The 22,501-nt window shown below is 33.7% G+C and overlaps 1 protein-coding gene across 1 annotated transcript in view; it reads right to left on the bottom strand.

The window, feature by feature from the left end:
* The window catches only part of LOC106459925 (muscleblind-like protein 2), a 187,261-nt gene extending 165,597 nt beyond the window's left edge, over positions 1-21,664 (bottom strand). Inside the window, exon 1 of the mRNA XM_013919590.2 lies at positions 21,595-21,664. The gene's annotated coding sequence lies outside the window, so the exon portion shown is untranslated. The remainder of the gene's footprint in view (positions 1-21,594) is intronic.
* Between the last annotated feature and the right edge of the window lie 837 nt (positions 21,665-22,501).

Here is a 22,501-nt window from a genome sequence, read left to right as displayed (position 1 = left end):
TTTTTTGTTCAATAAAAATCTTTCAAATGCGAACCTGTAGCTTTTTTCCCCAAAACTTTGTCTTCAAAATAAGAGTGCGTCTTATACACCGTGCGTCTTATATTCCGAAAAATACGGTAATATCCTTGAATATTTATAGATTTCTTCTTTGTGTATCTTTACACATAAATCCTTTATAACTTTCTGCAACAGACTTGAAACCGGAACAGTATACATATGGGGATCACTTGCTCTAAAACAACAGTTTATAGTTAGGCAGGAAAACATCAAGTACTTTTCCAAAATTCAAAAATACCCGAAAAAAAAAGAGTGACGATCCCTTCATATTATGCTAACAATATTTTCTGATGGTTTCAGACTACGAGGAGACATTGTGGCATGTAAACAAAAAATCTGCACTGATGTTTTGGTTTAAATACAGACGTTTGTTTACATTAGGCTGAGTAACCCAAAGTTCTCTTACTGGCTGTCGTATGTGATCGATCGTCCCAATGCTCGTTTTGACAACAAACTGTAAGCCAGCTGGGACGTTTCCACCAGCAATTCTTAAGGTATGTTGACAAATAGCCAAATTGTTTAGGAAAACTAGACGAAACTTTAGGCTGACTCCGCAAGGATTAAGTATTATGAAGACGAATAGACGAAAGAAACTCTCTAGCTGTATTACAACAGCTTGAAGACAAAGCAGTGAAGCAACATTCAAGATGTTCAAACTCGATGATCATTTTCTCTGTGATGAAATACCTGTTTTTAATAAATACAAATTATAGAAATATTTTTTCTTTGGCGCTTACAATATCAGTTTTGCAGCTACATTGATTCATATACGTAAACAAAAAAAATTATAATTAACTATTGAAGCATCCCCAACACAGGGACACTTTTATTCAAAACAAGTACTTAATTTTATGTGCAGCTCCCAACTTTAATATATTTATAAATTATATGAAAATTGAGTTTCAATAACACATGTGTTAAAATAAAACATTCTTCCTTTGTAATGATAGAGTTGAGTCAATTGTGAATTTATGGTGATCTGTCTATGAGCTTAAACGCTTAGAACGCTATTAATCGGTGTTAGATTACTCCGGTATATTGTCATAATTAATACTTTTAAATGTCTTTCAAACAGATATACAGAAAATATGAAGTCACAAATACTCTGAAAACTGGATAAGCAATATCAGTAGTTTTAACTGCTAAACTACTTTCAAGATATTTTCACTTCGTGGTAATATTTTGTTTGGTAGTTAGATAATAACTAACAATCCTAAACAAACTTCGACTACCACACTAGCTTTGCAATTAATTAAATTTTAAAAGTTGTACGTAATTAAAATGATAATAAGTTTGAATTCAACAACCTAAACCCATGCTTCAAATTATTAAGTGCTGACCAAAAATATGTCCGTGCCACTGTTGGAAGCTGGTTTAGTAATAATGGAAATATGTTTTTTTACAGACATTCATAACATCTTCAACGTTTTACCTAAGGAAATATGTTTTTTTACAGACATTCATAACATCTTCAACGTTTTACCTAAGGAAATATGTTTTTTTTTACAGACATTCATAACATCTTCAACGTTTTACCTAAGGAAATGGGTTTTTTTACAGACATTCATAACATCTTCAACGTTTTACCTAAGAAAGTTATTTTTATACACATTTACAGCATTTACAACGTTTTAACATAACATAATATTTAGAGGCAACAAGGGACTTATTGATCTATCTAGGCTGCTCCATCCTCTAAACTAAACTAAATCTGTTAAATAAAAAAATAAAAAAACCTCAAAGCCAGCCCTTATCATTCATATTCAGGCTTATTCTTAAATTCACTGAAATTTACTGCCTCCACAACATCCAAAGGCCTGTAAGAAAAATATAACTGTCTTAGCTAAAGATGACTCCTACCCTGCCAAAATTTATATTTGTGTCCCCTCACCATTAAGTATGAAAAAAAGATGATGCATCAACACTATCAATTACCTTTACAATCTTAAAACCTTAATCAGATCCCCTCTAACTCTTCTTTTTCAAGATAAAACAATTTCAGCGATCTTAACCTCTTCTCCATCCCAGGCCCCATTCTAGTAGCTCTCCTCTGAGCTCTTTCCAACAAATCAGTTTCCTTCTTAAGGTAAGAAGACTGAACACAATATTCAAAATGTGGCCTAGTCAGTGACCAATACAATGAAACTATAACCTCTTTAGACTTGTATTCAATATTTCTGTAAATACAACCTAATATCCTATTTGCCTTACCACAAGCAACAGCACGCTGCTGGGATGGAGAGACTAATCAACCATTACACCAAGATCCTTTTTTTTCATGACCCTGTTAAGGCTATTCCAATCTAAATTATACTTAAAATTCAAATTATGATAACCCACATGCATTATCTTGCATTTTTTGTAATTAAAACCCATCTGCCATTTATTCGTCCAACTCACTAAATGATCTCATTCCTATTTCAAAGAAGCAGCTCCCTCTTCATGGCCAGTAACACCCAAGACCTTAATATCATCAACAAATTCAAGTAATTTATTGACCGTTTCTTCATCTATGTTATTGATGTAAATCAAAAAGAGCATAGGTCTTAAGACTGAGCCCTGACGTACCCCACTTGTGACGTTAATCCAGTTTGACTGAATTCCATTTATAACAACCCTCTGCTTTCTTGCATTCGTCCACTTTTCTGTCCAATTAACTAACTTATCCCCCATACCTATAGAGATAATTTGTTTTAGAAGCCTTTTATGTGGCACCTTGTGAAACGCTTTCTGAAAATCCAAATACACTAACTCTACACCTTTGCCCTCATCTCATAAACAGTAACCTTTACAAAGAATGTCAAAAGACTTATAAGGCAAGATTTTCCCTAAGGAAAACCTTGTTGACTATCCAATGAAATTCTAAACTTTGTTAAACGACTTTTCACAGCATCTTTTATCAGACTTTCCAAAAATTTTCCCTCAACTGATGTAAGGCTAATAGACATATAATTACTAGGACAAATTTTATAACCTTCCTTGAAAATAGGATTAACATTAGCCAATTTCTAATCTTCTGGCACGTGCCCACTATTCAAGGCTCACATATCCAATCTTTACTCTCCCTTAAAACCCCTGGGGAAATTTTATCTGGCTTAGGAGTCTTATAGTTCTTTAAACTTCCCAATTTTTTTTTAACAGGCTCAAAATTAATGTTCGATCATGTTGCCATTAATAAACTGTTCAAGATGAGGAACAGTGCATAGATTTTTATTTGCAAAAGCTGAAGAAAAAGCAGAATTTAATAGCCCCGCAATCTCATAATCCTCAGATACGAGCCTTTCTTTATCATCCCTCAAGGGTATTACCCCTTTCTTAACATTTTGTTTACCTTTAATGTATTTAAAGAAATCCTAACTGTTAATTTTTACAATTCAGCCAACCTTTTTGTATACATCCTTTTTGATGTCTTATTTTCCTGTTTGACCAACTTTCTTGCTTCTATATAATCTTCTAAATCTCTCGCTGTACCAGTCAATTTAGATTTCTTAAACTTATGATGCTTTTTTTAAATTTTATCTGTTATACCCTTTGTGAGCCAACCTGATTTTTTACTTCCAGTCATACTTTTCTTTCTATAAGGAATACGTTGAATATTTAAACATTTATCTTTAAAAATTTTCCACATTTGATCAGTGTCTCCAAATAACTCAGCTCTCCAATTACAGTAGATAGTTCTTGTCGCATCCCTTCAAAGTTTGCTTTTTTGAAATTTGTAGTCAAAATATCAATATTTCTGATTTATACGTAGCAAAACATCAAACCTAATAAGGCAATGATCACTTGCACCTTGACGTTCCCCAGTTTGACCCTCGCTACCATTTCTATATTAGAAGTTAGCAATAAATCTAGAACAGCATTGTTTCGAATAGGTTTCTTGACCAATTAGTGAAGAAAGCCGTCCTGAACAGTTTCCAAAACCTTTCTCTCTCACGAGTTGACTCTAATATTTCCCAATCTATATGCCTGAAATTAAAATCACCCATAATTATGACCTCATTACAGCTGAAATTTTTATCTCACAGTAAAGTTTCTCATTAATTTCATCAGTATCATCTGGAGGTCTATAACAAATTCCCACTAAAAGTATTTTCCCTTCACATATGCTAATAGAAACCCAAATGGATTCAATCTCCTTGCTATTATCTTTGATGTCCTCAACTTCAACAGGATGTAACCCACATTTTACATATAAAGCCACTCCTCTCCTCTCTTTAGTACGCTAACCCTGTATTTCAAAGAAATTACTGTTGTCAAAATCATCTACGTTTAACCATGTTTCAGTTATTCCCGTTATATCAAAATCCTCCATTCCTACCAGTGCTCTAGAGTCATCTATTTTATTTCTTATACTTCTAGCATTACAATAGTAACAATTAAGCCTACCATTAGAACTATTTATATACCCATTTCCTATCCTAAACGTTTCTCTCTATATATTTTTTTTAGTTTATCCTGGCCCTCACCGCTGTCAAAACTTCTCTTACAGCTGAGTAAATAGCTCTTGCAAGTAAGCCAGCCCATACCTTATTATATTAACCTAAGTCTAGCACTCACCTCTAGTGACCTAATTATAATTTTATCCCCATAATTAATTCTCGTCAGTATCTCTGACACAATTAAGTTATGGCTTTTATCTTCAAATGCCTTTATGAACTCCTTGTACTTATCAATTAGTTCTTCTGACCTACCCTTCCCTACATCATTAACTCCTATGTGCACAACAAAAGCTCCATCATTACTAATCCTCTTTATTATATCTCTTACTCTGTCAGTTATATCCTTCACCTGTGCCCCTGGGTATCATAAACTAATTATTTTCTTCATATTTACACCACAGACTATCCTATCGACATGCCTTGTCAAGGAATCACCTATAACTATAACCCCCTTAAATTTATCTTTCACATCCTTCTCTGTTCCTTTTGTTTTCCCTTCTTTCCAATAGTTCCTCTCCTACATAATCTAAGGGCTAAAAACTGTTGTTCAATAGAACATGCTCATTATAATTAACTCCACTACTTTTAGCCCTATCAGTACTTTTCATAATTTCCTGAAAGTCATTATTAGCTGATCTATCTCTTGCATGGAAAAGTTTAAACTCCTCTTGAAATCTTGCTGCCATTTCCCACAGTTTACACTTCTCTTTATCTATTGTCTGTGGGACGGAGGTAAGTCTTCGGATTTACAACGCTAAAATTAGGGGTTCAATTTCCCTCGGTGGACACAGTAAATATCACAATGTGGCTTTGCTAGAAGAAAAACACACACACGGTATTGCATCTTCTTTAATTAGGATAGCCTGCAACTTCTCCCCCAACCTGCAAACTCTGCAAAAAAAATTGCACATCTTCACTGACAGCTTCCATAAAAATACATACCAGTTCCGAGTTCCCAAATAAAACCCACTCATTGTACCTGAGGACAGAGCGCAGATAGATCATAGTGTAGCTTTGCGATAAAAAAAAAACAAAGCTACAGCGTTTTACCTAATGAAGTGTTTTCCACAAACATTGACATCACCTACAACGTTTTACTTAATGAAGTACGTTTTCTTTATAAACATTCACATCATCTACAACGTTTTATTCAAGGAAGTATTTTTACAAACATTTACATCACCTACAACGTTTTATTCAAGGAAGTATTTTTACAAACATTTACATCACCTACAACATTTTACTTAAGGAAGAAGTATTCTACAAACATTTACATCACCTACAACGTTTTTACTTAAGGAAGTATGTTTTTATAAACATTCACATCACCTACAACGTATTTCTCAAGGAAGTATTTTTTTACAAACATTCACATCACTTACGACGTTTTTTAGCCGCGGCATAGCGGCTCATAGAATGCCTCTGAGTTTGTTTGTTTTTTTTTCAAGTGCAAGCTTTTAGCTCATAGCTCCATCTTTTGACCAATTTGAGATCTAATTACAGCCGGGGCTGTGGAGGATACCCTCTTGTTTTTTAATAAATTGTTCTCACTTAGCATACTCGAACAACACAAATTCATGAAAGTGACATTCTGCAGTCTCTCGATAGAGGGCTTTTTTTTACTTTAATGCCTGATTTCTCTTCTATTACAATGTCTTCAGTTTTGATTAATGCAGCTGGTCTTCTTACTACAATTGTAAACTTTACAACAAACACATTCGGAAAGTCTAAGACCACCTAGAATCGGCAATTATATTGCTGAAATAAAAATAGAAACCACAGGATATGTGACCTTCTGTAATTGACTGTTCCCAATAATGACAATAACCCTGACCGTGTCAGTGTGGGCGCCAGGTCGCATCTCGGAAAATATTCCAGCATCAGTTTTATATGCATACGTGAAACCAAAAACAGCGTTTTTCTGTATTTCATTTATATTTTGAATTAGCATGATACTGAAATGGTGTTCATTTTAAAATATTGTCGATTCTTGTTCACATACGTTGTTTTAATCAATATTATTAATCAATATTTATTAACAGTTTCTGCGAAAAAATTCCTTGGGTAAACAGTTTTAGCTGTGCATCTAAAGAAATTTTATATTGAAAATTAAAATTTCCACCATTTTGAAAAAGATAATCGCATATTTTATGTCGCTTTTCTTATTGTTCTAAATACGCGAAATGGTGTTCCTCTCAATACGCCTCTCAGTGGCGCAGCGGTAAATCTGAAGGCTCGTACTTTTAAAAACCGGGTTTCTTTACTCGTGTTGGGCACAACACAGATAGCCCAATGTGTAGCGTTATGCATAACAACAAACAAACAAAAAAATTATATCAATACATAAAGCTGGATGTGGCCTATTGGCTAGTCTGCCCGGACTATTTTGCGTCCCGTTGCCTCTAAAACGCGCTCCGCACTATGGGGCCGTAGATGCGTTATAAAAATGGCAGTCAGACCCCACTATTCATTCAGAAAGAGCCCAAAAGTTGGCTGTACGTGCTGTTGACAACTTGCCTTCCATCTAGTCTATCAGTTCAAAATTAGAGATGAATATGTGTAGATAGCTTTTGCGTAAAAATTGTAAATAAACAAAGCTAAATCAAATGTCAATTTTCTGTTTAAAAGAACGTTTGGATAGATTATTCTAGTTCGCACAAAAGGAATTAATGGGCTTCATCCACCTGATGAAGACCTTCGCTGGCATGAATGCAAACTAATTTAGAGAGGTATAAAGCTAGCAAGTCAGAATGATTTTATAGTATATAATTATTTTGTAAGTAATGAAATGTTATTTACTTAAGGCATACATGATTCCAAAGAACGTGTGATTACACTATTTGACCTCAGATATTGTTAAGATCAAGGGACACGCCTTAATGGTCATTGTTCCGAGAAATGGACTGGGAACAGAGAAAAAAAATGTTGAAAGTTAATGATGAAAACTATATTTCGGCTATCATTAGTTTAGTACCAAGAATAATATATAATAGCTTCATACAAAAGAGTAAAACACATTTCCACTAGGATGGGCTAAACCAATTTGTCTATGATATATATGGTTTCAACACATACACACAACATATATAAAAATGGCTACAAAAATAAAAAGGGATAACATTGGGTGCAAAGGAATAAAGAGCTGATCCTTCATTCCATAAACGGTTATTACAAATATTTTGCTTATTCTAACGTTTATAATTGGAAATATTATCAGTATAAAGTTATAATTTGGTAGTTAAGCTAATGGGACGACAAAAAAATCCTCCAATGCTAAAAACAATTGTCACTTGAGCGTGCTGATCGCGAAATTCGTAAATCCAACATAATAACAAAGTTCTATTTGACCAAACGTCCAGTATTACTTTCATTCGTGAGCGAAATTGATACACAACTGAATGATACTGTCCGCCTTCTAAGAGTTTAACTTTCCTTGGTGTCGTATTATATCTTTCAGGTAAGTCTAGCTAGCAGATTCTTTACATTGTTCCCATAGCCAAAAAACCAACAAGAGTAATAATTGGAGATCATGTTGGCCAAGTGTGCGTGTGTGTGGAAAATGTCTGCTGATAACTCGATACATGAAAATATGTCCTAGCAGTGCTATGACAGTCTGTGCAATGTGAGGTGGAGTCCATCTTGCATGAACAATGTTGCATTCATAACTCTCCTAAGAATGATAACATCTTCCAGGTTACAGCAACAACTGATCCCTTTTGTTAACATCTTCCAGGTTACAACAACAACTGATCTCTTTTGTTAACATCTTCCAGGTGACAGCAACAACTGATCTTTTTTGTTAACATCTTCCAGGTTACAGCAATAACTGATCCCTTTTGTTAACATCTTCCAGGTTATAGTAACAACTGATCCCTTTTGTTCAAAGTTGTTTATAAGTTTTCCATAAGCTTCATTGCTCCCCGCTTTTATCAATATTACCTTAATGTTACATCAGCGTTATTCACAAATCTGTAGTAATGTCTTATAAGAACAATCCTAATATTCTGAGATAAACTGCCAGGATTAATTTGTAATGGCAGAGTAAATCCTGACATGAATTATATTGTTTTTATGCAGTCACTAGTATACAAATCGTATTATAGTGCGTCCTGATGAAAATTGTTTTTGACACTGGAATCACTTTTACTATCAGGCCCGGCATGGCCAGGTGGTTAGGGCGCTCGACTCGCAATCTGGGATCGCGGGTTCGAATCCCCGTCCCACCAAACATGCTCGCCCTTTCAGCCGTGGGGGCGTTATAATGTGACGGTCAATCCCACTATTCGTTGGTAAAAGAGTAGCCCAAGAGTTGGCGGTGGGTGGTGATGACTAGCTGCCTTCTCTCTAGTCTTTCACTGCTAAATTAGGGACGGCTAGCGCAGATAGCTTAGTGTAGCTTTGCGCGAAATTCAAAAACAAACAAACAAACAAACTTTTACTATCACCTACTATATTTGCAGCTTTCGAGTTATGTACTGTAGAATAGTCCAACTAACTTTATATTTACCCAGTGCGTTTTGCACCTAATAATCATTCGATTATATCATTGGGAAATATCGATGGTATAATTGTTTACCTTTATCTACACAGCAGTATATATATTATTTTCTTTGACGTTTTTCTAGCGGAAATTTTGTTCCTCCAGTTGACAATGACATGATGATAAAGCACATTAAGTAAAACATATTTTACAAATATCTAGGCATAGAGATTTCTAAATGTTGGTTACTGGAAGTTATCTAGTCAGCATCACGAAACAAAAAATCTTCTAAATGAATTACATTACGATTAAGTGATAGCCCCTTGAATATGAAATCTACGTAGATGATGCTGTGATTAAATACTCAAAGTAATACAAAAGTTTAGTACATGTAGCAGAACGCCCGCAGAATCTACAGATGAAGTAAGATATTCATATTAGTTTATAGAGGGTTAAATATGTTAGATTAAAACGCTTTTAACATGCAAATCAGCAAGTCACGTGAAAACCACGGCCTATAATAAAGTTGCGATGGAGCAGGTTGTATAAGAACAATATTTTGACATTATTCAGCACTTCGCAGGTAATGTGATACTCTCGAAAATCGACTGTTTGGGGGGAAAATATGTAACAACTCTTTCCGACACAAAATATTAATATACTCACATCATAAAGATCTGTTCAGATCAGGGATTTCAAATTTCCCTTTTACTTAATAGCATTCTAAAACAACTTGGGAAACCAGAAAAGAAAGTGCAGCGTTTTGTAACAGGTGAAATTCCGGACATAAAGGTCAGTGACAAAATCCATCCCTCTGTCTCAAGCAACAGTACGTAACATAATCAATTGCATGACATGTCTGTTAAACCGTCGAATGCTTCAAGCAACTGGAGAATGAAACGGGCATTCATGTTATTTCATACAAAGACATATCGGTTAGATCGTCCGAAGCAGCACCTTTGGATTTCTGTTCGATTAAATTGTTGAAACGGGTGCTGGAAAATCGCCGTCCTTGTACGTTAGGTAGATTATGGAAACCATGGAGAAAAAGGGTGTGCTTTGAACGTGACAACCTTACGACGAACCTTTTTACAACGGAAACTGTGCTGCAGAGCTATTGTAAAGATACATTATCGTTAGATATAGTAATATCGAACGTAGCGACATGGACTTAACGATGTGGTGAGGATTTTTGAGGTTGTTAAGCACAAAGCTACACAATGGGCTACCTATGTTCTGCCCCTCACTGGTATCGCAACCCAAATTTATCTCTGATTTACCGGGGGACTCGTGGTGGGGCTCAAAAGTGTTTTTTAATATAAAGTACTCAACCTCTGTATACGGGTTTGAAATATTTAGGATGTTAAAAATAGATTCAATGTACATGGTTAAGTTAAAGTATTTTACGAAGAAAAAAATACAAAATAAATTACTTCCTTTTGTGACAAAACCTAATATTAATTCGTACACATTGAATTATCTGGAATACAGTAAGAGACCTTATGTCTCTTGATTATTTGCTACAAAAATAAATAAATATATAATTATTGTTTGTTTGTTATGAATTTCGCACAAAGATACACAATGGGCTATCTGTGCTCTGCCCACCATGGGTATCGAAACCCAGATTCTAGCGTTGTAAGTCCGAAGACATACCTGAAACAAATAAACAGACTTTCTGTTTCACGAGGTTTTTCACGAGTTGTTGCACTAAAAACACATTCAAAATCAGCAATGAATGTACATTGTTAAATATGTTTAATTCATCGAAAGTATAATTCTTGTATGTAATTGTGTTTCGATTTATTCATAACTAAAAATGTTGATGTTATTACTTGGCGTTTATATCTCCTGATTAGTAGCACACTGTAAAAAAATAATTGATCTGGTACATTTCCTTTTCCTTCACCATATTAGATGTTAGGCAGATTGTTATCATTATTCCTGTTTAAGATTTTTATAGTATCGAGGGATGTTTACACATTTTTCGGGATTAATTAAAAACTGTAGTTTTGACCTTAATATCCAGTGCCTCATATACTGCATAATTAAAAACTGTAGTTTTGACCTTAATATCCAGTGCCTCATATACTGCATAATTAAAAACTGTAGCTTTGACCTTAATATCCAGTGCCTCATATACTGCATAATTAAAAACTGTAGCTTTGACCTTAATGTCCAGTGCCTCATATACTGCATAATTAAAAACTGTAGCTTTGACCTTAATATCCAGTGCCTCATATACTGCATAATTAAAACCTGTAGCTTTGACCGTAATGTCCAGTGCCTCATATACTGCATAATTAAAAACTGTAGCTTTGATCTTAATATTCAGTGCCTCATATACTGCATAATTAAAAACTGTAGCTTTGACCTTAATATCCAGTGCCTCATATACTGCACCTGAAATTCTAGATTCCGGAGAATGATCAGACTGGGACGTTCGATGAAAAACTGTGAATGTAAATAATAATATCAATTCGATCCCACTCTTTTCTATAAAGTTTATTTTGGTACGTACAGTTTGTTTGAGTTTTCCAAAAGAATGTAACCCATTGGGATTTTTTTAGATAATTTGACAGGTACGATATAAGAAAGAATTGCTTTTATCTCCATCCCATCCAAAATTAAATCTAAGGACGGGTACTTGTGCTGACTATTGGAAGAATCTGAAGGAGCTCAAGCCCAGAAACCACTTAATTTCAGTGACAGACAGTTGGTAAACTTTTAGTCTGTAAAAGTTGATTTAAAAATGAAAAAGACAGAGAGATACGCTCTTTTGGGTTTTTCCATAGAAACTTGATGGATTATTTCCTTTGCAAAAATCTAGTTAAAATCCAATGTGCAGTAGGTAAAAACATAATATAATAACTTTTTTATTTGTTCAGGAGTCAGAAAAATAGATTCAGAGCTCTGGCTCTGCGGGCCAATCCCAGTGACGGCCGTACTGGAACACTTGATATGATTCATGTTCACATGATGGACATTAACATGGTACAAAAAAAAAGTATTTTTCTTTTAAACTAAGCTTATTATATATATATAATTGTAGTTGTTCTAGACATTTGAAGCCACTCTACGTACCACTGTGTCGCAAGTCCTTTGAAATTCTTACAATGCGTTTAAAATATGATCTCTAATCCACTTAACTTTGACTACGAAAATGCTTCATTTTCTCTTTTTCTGAAATGGTATTAGCAGCTTTCTGTTCCAATTGCGTACAACACAAAACACAATATATATTTTTCCTTACAATTTATCTAATATCAGGCTAATGCCTTACTGTTTGAATGTTGTACAAAACAATGTTATTTTCCTACAAAGTTTCTTTAGAAGCAACTTGTTCTTTAAGATGAAGAACCACAAGATATTTTTTGTTGACCAATCAAACAATATAATTATCTCTAGGTCATGACAGAAACGAGGAAATTACTTTAGCGTCACTAGTAACAATATTTAACAAAATTCCGTTCAGCTAGTAAGTGGAACAAAAGACATTGTTTAGTCTGTTATTCTTTGTTTTGCCTTTCGTTAGCAGCAATTGAAATCTTGGTATTATTTCAACGTCCAGCATATTTTGACAAGTGGAAATGACCCAATATTTCTAACTGAGTTAGTTATTTCGTCCAAAGAACCAACGTTCTAGACAGACCTCGTGGACCATGATTGAAACGAAAGATTTATTACAACAGTGCATCTGGGGTTTGCCTCTTTACGTCTGCGCATTGATCTGTTCTAGCCAGCGCGCAAAAGTGATACAGTTTTGATTTAAACACGCACACACAAAAGGAAAATTTAATATTTTATCAAACGCACTTATCAATCAAGTGATACTAGATGATAGACAAGTCCAATAAATCAATAGGATATTGAAGGTAATGAATTGAAAATGTTCAAGAGCTGTGCACGTTTTATACTGTAGAAAATGGTCATATGCAATTATATTTGAAAACTTTTATTCATTTCTTCATTATAATGCGAAAGCTCACACAGTTGAAAAAAAAAATATATTACAAATCTCTAGACTGGTAATTTATCTGCTTCATTTTTTACTTGAGATTAAAGACATTGTCTTGTTTTAAATCCTTTAGTGAATACCAAAAGAAAACCTTAACTAACATGCTTTATTTGTTCTATATTATTGACGGCAGGCGGTACTTGATAATTCAAGGCTTATCAGACAGCCTGAGCCTGACCAGACACCTCGTGAATACACACGAGCGCTGCACCAAAGTAATAAGTTTTCTTATTAAGCATGCCAGTTGGATAGAAAGAGGGGTCGAATAACTACATTTAAAGGGGTTAATAAAGTGATTTTATGCCTTTTCGAAAAGAAACCATTTATTTTCAACAAAGAAACTATTTGCTAGTTAATTTAGACGGTATAATTAAAAGATACATTAAAAGAAGAGCGTTATCTAGACTTTAAGTACCAACAAAACTTTACTGACGATCCCTAAAAGACAACCTGGCAAGCATCAGCAGTGAACATTAATCTCATTACGTCCATCTAGACAAAAATGCGAACTAGAAAAACCGTCGACAGAGTGATTTATAGACATTAAGGACAGGGAAAGAGACTGGAGGAAGTCTTGAGTTGGTTCCAACACAAACATCATACATTGTATTAGAAATAAAACTATAGCTTTCTGGTTTTCACAGCATTCCCTGCATAGTTCGCACTCCATTATAATCTCATCGGAAAATCATATGCATAAATCAGCTTTTTCTGATTGAATTGACTGAACAAAATAATACACCATTGAGCGATTTTTTTGTTTATGTGTTATCTTGCAAACATAACAGATGAACAAGATTAACAAATACAACGTTTCTGCTCGTTTAAAGTAAAACAACTAGGTATGATAAACCCATTATTTTCGAAAAACAATAAAAATGAATACCAAAAGTTTAGTAGCAGTTATTTGTAAAAATCAATTTTCTGTCGTCTAGTATTTTCAGGTTTAACGAATAATTTGAAGTTTGCGATTATTGTAAACTATACAACATAAGTTTTAAATGTATTTGTGTGAGGAGGTGTTTAGGTTATTATATTCAATGCCCCAGTGCATTGTTTCTTCTTAATATGCCCCCCGTGACTCACAGATAAGCTCGAGGGCTTATAACGATAATATTCAGAATTCGATATCTGAGGCTGGCACAGAACGGATAACCCAGTGTATAGCTTTGCGCTTAACAACAAAACAAACAAATATCTAGTTATTCTACACATGGAAAATGTGTCCATTTGTCCATTTCTGAATCTTGTTAGAAAAAAGTGCAATAATATATTTTCTGTATTGAAAACGGTAAATGCGTTTCATACAAAATGGTCAGTTTTTTATTACAAATGTTGTTCATTTATTAAAATGATTTTCTAAAATAAATTAGCTTTATTTTTATCTTAAAACCTGAACACACTGCATTTGTCCCTTTAGTACTAGAAAAGAGCAGTATTTTTCACTACACTTCGAATGCTTATTTATCTTCATACTATAAAGATAATCCATTACGTGAATGTAGGTGTATGTTAGCATTTATCACCCACAGTTGGTTAGCTCGATTACCGTAATTTTTGGTGTGGTAATTGGAAACTGTCCAACGATGTACAAGGGCCATTTTGTTTCATTGTTTTTACCTGAGAAGGGGGATTAAGTAAGACCCTGGAATGAGGCACATTTCCACCTTTTTATAGACTTTTGGCTTTCATCACTCATAGTTTGTTAGATCAATTACCGTATTTTGTGGTGTGGTAACTGAAAACTGTACGATGGTGTACAAGGGTCAGTTTGTTTTATGATTTTTACCTGAGAAGGGGGATTAAGCAAGACCCTGAAATGAGGCACATTTCCACTTTTTTTTATAGACTTTTGGCTTTCATCACTCATAGTTGGTTAGATCAATTACCGTAATTCTTTAGTAATTGAGACGATGTTCATAGGCTACCTTGTTTTAAGATTTTCATCCGAGAAGGGGAATAAAAAATACCCTAAAATAGGGCACATTTCCACTAATTTTTATAAAATTTTGGCTTTCAAGTTAAAGACACAAGTACTTTATCAGTTAAATGAGTCAATCATTGCCTTCCACAAAGCAGGGTATGCAATCATCATCTGATGAGATCATTACGTATTTAATAACAAAAGAAAGAAGAAGGGAAACATTATTTAACAATGTCCTTTGTACAATTTTTGTTTCCTTAATGGGCACTCTCAGCTAGTAATATATAATACACATGAATATGGTATATTTCATTTTCATTAATTAGAAATAATATTCTACTCGAAGCGTGATTTGAACCGCAGCTATTAGGGAAACTATCAACACAGCTGTAGTGCCTTAGAGCACTACGACATTCCCTCATTTCAAGTTTTATAGTTTTCTGTCCTTAGTTCCTTAAGTCAAGAGTTTTAAGTAGTGTTTATGGAGAGCAGTTCACCATTAAAATTATCAAAACATATTCACACAAAATAAAATTATATGGGCTATACTGTCAAACCCTAGTGCATATCAATATCTACCAATGGAAGTATATTTCACGTCGGTTCTCCTTTATTTACTGTATGTTTTGCCTCTTCAAGAAGGAGAAGAAGAAGAATTTTACCAATTTATGACAAGGTTTTTCGTTGTACAAAACTTGAAGATAGCTTTGATATACGGAACATCTGTTGGCTGAGTTCTTGCGCAGATCTTAAAATATAACGTTGATAAACGGAAACATCGGCACATGTAGATCTTGAAAGTCGAGTTGTTCAAAACTTAAAAATAGCGTTGATAACTGGACCAATTGTTGGTTGATATATTGCAAAAGAAAAATCTGCTGACTTGTGCTGACAACTACACGGATAGCATGTTTGAAATTATTGCAAATGGTCGGTGGACCTTTCATCTCTATATTTTGGAAGCCACCTTTATTAAAACACATAAATCTGTCCTTTGCCGCCAAAAAGAATTCCTATACAATCTACACATCCTTCAGTAGGTCTGTGACATTTGCTGATTGGCTAAAGGATATGCCAATCAGTTATTGCCTTTCCGGCCTACGTTGATCTGACTCATTTTAAAAGCTGTACTATTTCCTATAGATAATTTTCCAACAACTAACAATTGGTCCAGTTATCAAAGCTATTTTCAAGTTTTGAACAACTCAACTTTCAAGACCTACATGTGCCGATGTTTCCGTTTATCAACGTTATATTTTAAGATCTGTGCAAGAACTCAGCCAACAGATGTTTCCGTATATCAAGGCTATCTTCAAATTTTTGACATCTTGTTTCTCTTACTTAGAATAAGATTGGAGCTGTTGTTTTTAATGTGACGTGAGAATATTTAAATCTGTTGAGAAACATAAGAATAGTGAAATTCCATCATTTGGAACAACTGTGGCAAAACCTGAGATTTGGGCAAAATTTTGGTCGAGTATTACTAGTTACTAGTGTTACTCCATCCTCATAAATTGGCTGAAAAAGTTTGCAAGAAATAAAGATAAAACTCATCTTTTTACATTTTGTTTTAGGTTATTTTCCATCCTAAAATCTGTAACTGTTCATTGTCTTATACAATGCCTTATGTTAAAAACTAAAAGAGACTAATGCACTCCAAATATATTCACTCTTTACTTCTCGTGATCTTTGTAGGTGCGTTCAAGTGAACTCCTATTTCACATTATAGACAGTTTTTAATATTTTATGTCTTTTAATTAACAAAATCGTATAAAATTAAACATGATGATTTAGAGATTTCTGCACATTGTTTATTAAACAGAATAATGTTGCTAATGTTCAAACTTACATATAATGTTGTGCTTGTATATTCGCTATTCGTCTTTATATTTACTTAAGCGCAAAGTTGCAGAATGGGCTAAATGCACTGTACCCATAGCCAGAATCGAACACCAGGTTTTAGCGTTATAAGCCCTCAGACCTACTACTGAGCCACTGGAGGGCTACATGTCTGTTTATATTTTGTCTATTATAATAGGATGTACTGATTTCTACCTGCTTTGAAGATTCAACTGTTATTCAAGGCTAAATTACTGTGCTTAATTAAGATGATTCAAACATAACCTGTTCATTACAGATTTCATTGTGTGTCTGGTTTCCTAACTGTATTTTATGGTAATTAATTCTGAACTAAGCAATCTTCAGGAACTAATTCCAGCTTCAGTGTATCATCATTTGGTTTTTACTGATGGTTTATTATTACAACAATTCGAGTGGCTGTTTTTTTATTTTTGATGATTGCACTGTATATTGTGTATATAATGATAACAATATTTATATGGATTGAATGTCATATGGTTGCTGATTTTATTTCATTGAAGCAATATAACTAACTGTGCTATTTTTACCATTCTACTAAATAATATACGTAAAATGAGCTTTGATTAAATATTTATATGCATTGAATTGTATTTCACTGCAACAATATATGCAACTTTGTTATTTGAATCATTAAACTCAACAGAAAATGTGCAACAAACTTTGACAGAAATGCTTATATAGACTGGATATCATATGTTTACACGTTGAACAATGGATTTTATTTTATTAACAAAACGTAACACGTGTACTTATCGATTCAGTGTTCAGGTTGGGTGGATGAACAAATATTTTCCACAAGCAAGTAGTAAACTTGCTTTTTCAATAAACCGTTGCACAAAATAACATATAACATATGAGATAATCCTAAGATCTGTCAAATCCTTAAACGAATGCCCCCCTCCGAAAAAAAAAAAGACGTTGGCATTGTTTAAACTAAATAAATATTTCAGTGACTTCAACTGATCAGAATGTCAACTTATTGTAAAAACATCGAAAAGTATCAAGGCCAACATTCCCAAACGAATCCAACATGTCTCCCCCATCCACCTTATTTAGTAAGATCTTCAAAATAGATTTCAAGAGAAAATAGTGTTCAAGGCAGAGCAAGGGGGCATAAGCTACAACTCACACCCACACACACACACATATATATAACTCAGAGGGATAGACATTTAACACAATATCGACTTTGTGAGAAAGATGCATTGGAGCATAATAATGTGCAATCTAATAATACATAGGGCAATCATTTTCCGCGTAAACAGAGTTATTCACAATGACAAAATTTTACAGGCATGTAATTAACAGCGTAGATGGCATAAAATCCAAGTTTATTGGAAGCAAAAGTATACAAATACACTACGTTTTAAAACCATTGAATGCCAATCCCCTCAAGATGCCACGTCAACCTGGTGAAACTTTTTACTTTGAATAAACTCGAAGTTTATGCCATCTAAGTTATTAAATTAATATTTTCTTGAGCTACCTCCATATATCTTTACAGAACTTTATGAGAAAATAAGACCTATTCTATGACACGGTATATCCAACTTCATGAATTACGTAACTCAATACAATATTAATAGCAGCCTCCTGTAACGTGCTTGAGTAATTGGAGAACCTTTTACTTCTGATGAAATAAATAAACCTTTATTTCCAAACGTTTTGGTTGCACACTTTTATCAAGGGGCTACAATACAGAAACATACACAGAAGTTTTTGAACTTGTAACTGGCATTTTAATTCTAGAATAAAGTGTATTAAACCCACGTGAGTTTGTTTTAAAATGTTGTTTACGGCATTTGAAAATATGAGCCTCATTTTATTTTATAAAGAAAGTATTGCTATAGATATTACAACTTCAATCTATTATTAGTTTTCAAAATGATACAAATAAAAAATAATTGTTTCAAACTGGAATTGTATCTTCGGTGGAGGAAAGGTAATTATATATATTATACACCATCCTTGGTCTCTACTGATTATAGGTTGTTTTTCCTTGATGAATTTATTTCAGTGTATTTTCAGTTTTTGAAATCTTTTTTTTTTTGTCTTTATTGGAATTTTGATGATGAAAAGGCAAGATTCACTTACTGATCAAACACAGTGCACTTATCACGTTCATTTTACTTTCAAATTATTAGTTTATTATATATAACGCCAAAGACACGAAGAATAGTTCTCTTCTTTGAATAACCATTCTTCAATAATTTTGATAGAAAGTACAGTTTAAGTTCTAACTAATTTCGTATATTACCTCATTTAAGAGTAAATTGTTGAAAGATGTTATCAGTTATATTGTAGAATGAGCAAAGTATCTAAAAGTGTTACCAGCCTTATTGTAGAATGAGCAAAGCATCTTAAAGTGTTACCAGTCTTATAGTAGAATGAGCAAAGTATCTAAAAGTGTTACCAGTCTTATTGTAGAATGAGCAAAGTATCTAAAAGTGTTACCAGTTTTATTGTAGAATGAGCAAAGAATCTAAAAGTGTTACCAGTCTTATTGTAGAATGAGCAAAGTATCTAAAAGTGTTACCAGTCTTATTGTAGAATGAGCAAAGCATCTAAAAGTGTTAACAATCTTATAGTAGAATGAGCAAAGCATCTAAAAGTGTTACCAGTCTTATAGTAGAATGAGTAAAGTGTTTAAAGGTGTTACCAGTCTTATTGTAGAATGAGCAAAGCATCTAAAAGTGTTAACAATCTTATAGTAGAATGAGCAAAGCATCTAAAAGTGTTACCAGTCTTATTGTAGAATGAGCAAAGCATCTAAAAGTGTTACCAGTCTTATAGTAGAATGAGCAAAGCATCTAAAAGTGTTACCATTCTTATAGTAGAATGAGTAAAGTGTTTAAAGGTGTTATAAGTTTTATTGTAAAATGATTAAAGTATCTAAAGGTGTTAGCAGTCTTGTTGTAAAGTGAGTAAAGTGTTAAGGACGTTACCAGTCTTGTTGTAAAATGAGTAAAGTGTTAAGGACGTTACCAGTCTTGTTGTAAAATGAGTAAAGTGTTAAGGACGTTACCAGTCTTAGTATAGAATGAAAGTGTTCAAATGTGTTTAAGTTTTTGTATCCCTAACTATGAAAGCGATCTGAACATAAAACTTTACAAGCATTTAGACCTTTCTGAAGAACATAGGGTGATTTATAGATCAACAGTGTGTATCATGGAAGTATTCTTACATACATTATTATTTCAGTTTATTCTTGTTTTAGTCGGCTTTAGGGAGGAGCTGGCTATCCGTAACATAGCAATCTCCATTTTTTTTATTTTTTTTTACTTATTTACACCTACAGTATAGCAATAGCTTGTCACATGTACAGAATCATATATAGCAACAGAAGTCAGACTGGGTCCAAGGAGGGTTTCAATAAGAAGGCGCCTTACTATTGAAAAATAGAGCTTAGTGGAGTATTTTTTTCCTTCTTTACCAAAGCCTCCAATCATTAACACCTGCGGGCTTGCTATTCTATCTCCTACTTACCTTGTTTACCAACTCCAATTCGCTTTTACGAACTTCGTGATTTTACTAAATCTACCCACTGTGGACACAAATAACAATCTTCGAGCCAAACAATTTCTGTTCTTTGGGTTCTAAGCTAAGACTACAACGCACGAGAAAGCGCTGATCTATCGCACATATTAATATAATTTTCAATTATTTTATTAATAAACTCTCATACACGAATAACTGAAACTGGGCTAAAATCAACATCAAATCTTCATCTACATATTTTTTCATTCTCATATATTTAAAGTTATATAAATCATATTAGTCTGATAAAAGGTATAAAACTAACTGTTGTTTTATGTCTGTTAAGATAAATTTCACGAGGCTAATATTACTTACTTACAGCTAGCTTTCTGTAAATTTCAAGTATGTAGAGTTAGCCATGAAAAAATAAGAACAGGAAACCGGCAGAGCAACAAACTGTTTGTAATGTTAACGGCTTTTCGTATGTAGTGATAACCGTTATTCCACTTCTGATAACTAGGCTAGATTAATAATCACGGTAGTGAAGTCAAAAGGTTCCATATGCTATACTTAAAAATTCGTTTTATTTGAATCTTGAAAACGAACTTCATTTGTTCAAGTGTTTAAGCAAATCGTTTTGTTTCATCGTTTTAATAAACAGTGGCAATTTATGTTTATGCTTTTTTTCTGTTTAGAATTGTAATTCGAAAATAAGATATTTCAGTATTTGTTTGTTTTGTTGTTAAGCGCAAAGCTGCACAATGGGCTATCTGTGATGCCCTTACCACGGGTATCGAAACCCAATTTATAAGCTTCCATACTTACCGCTGTGCCACTAGGGGGCTGTATTTCTGTGACTGAGGAGTGATGAATTAGTCAAACAAGTTTTCAATAACGTTGCGAATTTGTATTACATGATGATAGTTACTAATTAACTTCCAGGATTATTGATTACAGAACTGAAATTAATAATAAACCAGTCAATCTGCTTTCAGTAAGAATAAATATGCTAGATTATTATTGAATTTGTGTCATAGACATATATGTTATAATTACGGGTCGAACTGATGAAAGCATTTAACCTGAGATGACAGTATTGGGCGTTGCCGTGCCGACAAATGGAAGACTGCACGTGGAACACGTCTGGTAAATACAAACAAAAAAAATCACCATGATACAAATTCTTCTGTAATTTGTGGTAGAACGACAAAAAAAAATATTCAAAATATTTTGTTAATCTGTGAAAACTGTATACTTATTTTAATTCATTGTTGCTGGACGTTAAAAAACTAACTGAATAGGAATCCACTTAACTTACCTGTGGTAACGACGTAACAGCGGAAAAAGATGTGGAACATTCAGCACAAGCTCCCGCCATGAACTGAGACTGCTCGCGGCTGGTACAGACACACTCGTACAGCCCAGGCTCTACGTGAACAGACTTAAAAAAAATAAAGCAGAGTGCGCATGAACAGTGCAAGACTCATAGAGAAGACGAGCATCGTAAAAATCTTTCCCTGCATCAATGTCATCGACCTGTCTGAGGTAAAATCACTGCGATCATCGTTCTCTCGAAAACTGATATTATTTAAGATTAGAAATTAATGTTTGCTTGGTTTATAAAATGTTAGAAAATACTTTATAATCTGATCAAAATGATCACTTTGGTCGGAGAATATGATATTGGTTCTAAAGAAATAAAAAATAAATACGTATACGTTTGCGTGTATATATGTGTATGTGCATGTATACATAGTATAGTAGGTGAGCGACCAGATGTTCGGTTAAGCGGGTATTTTAAACGACATGTATAGATGTACAGTGAGAGTCACATAATAAGCAAAATAACATATTCTACGAGTTCCTCGCACAATACAGAAACCCTCAAACCCAAGATGACAGTATTAATCATTAAAAAAAGCTATTGAACACCTAACGCCAATACTACCACACGTTATACAACTATTCGTATTACCACAAACAATACAGCACACAAATACACAGCAAACATAAGTCCAGAAATATACATAAACTTACAACATAAAATGAACATAGCCCTGAAAAGGAAAGTTGCAACAGAAACAGATAAACATCCAAACTAGTTTACCTGTAAAAAAACACAAAAAAAACTAAAGTATAAAATATCAGTTAACAACAGCACAGGAGGGAAGAAAAGGTTTATCAAGAACCTGACCCTCCCAGGTCGCCAATGGCCTAAATCCCGA

Source organism: Limulus polyphemus, unplaced genomic scaffold (genome assembly GCF_000517525.1).
Source record: "Limulus polyphemus unplaced genomic scaffold, Limulus_polyphemus-2.1.2 Scaffold682, whole genome shotgun sequence".
NCBI classification, from domain to species: Eukaryota; Metazoa; Arthropoda; class Merostomata; order Xiphosura; family Limulidae; genus Limulus; species Limulus polyphemus.
Note: the sequence above shows the minus strand (reverse complement) of the source record. Positions and strands in the feature narration are given on the sequence as shown.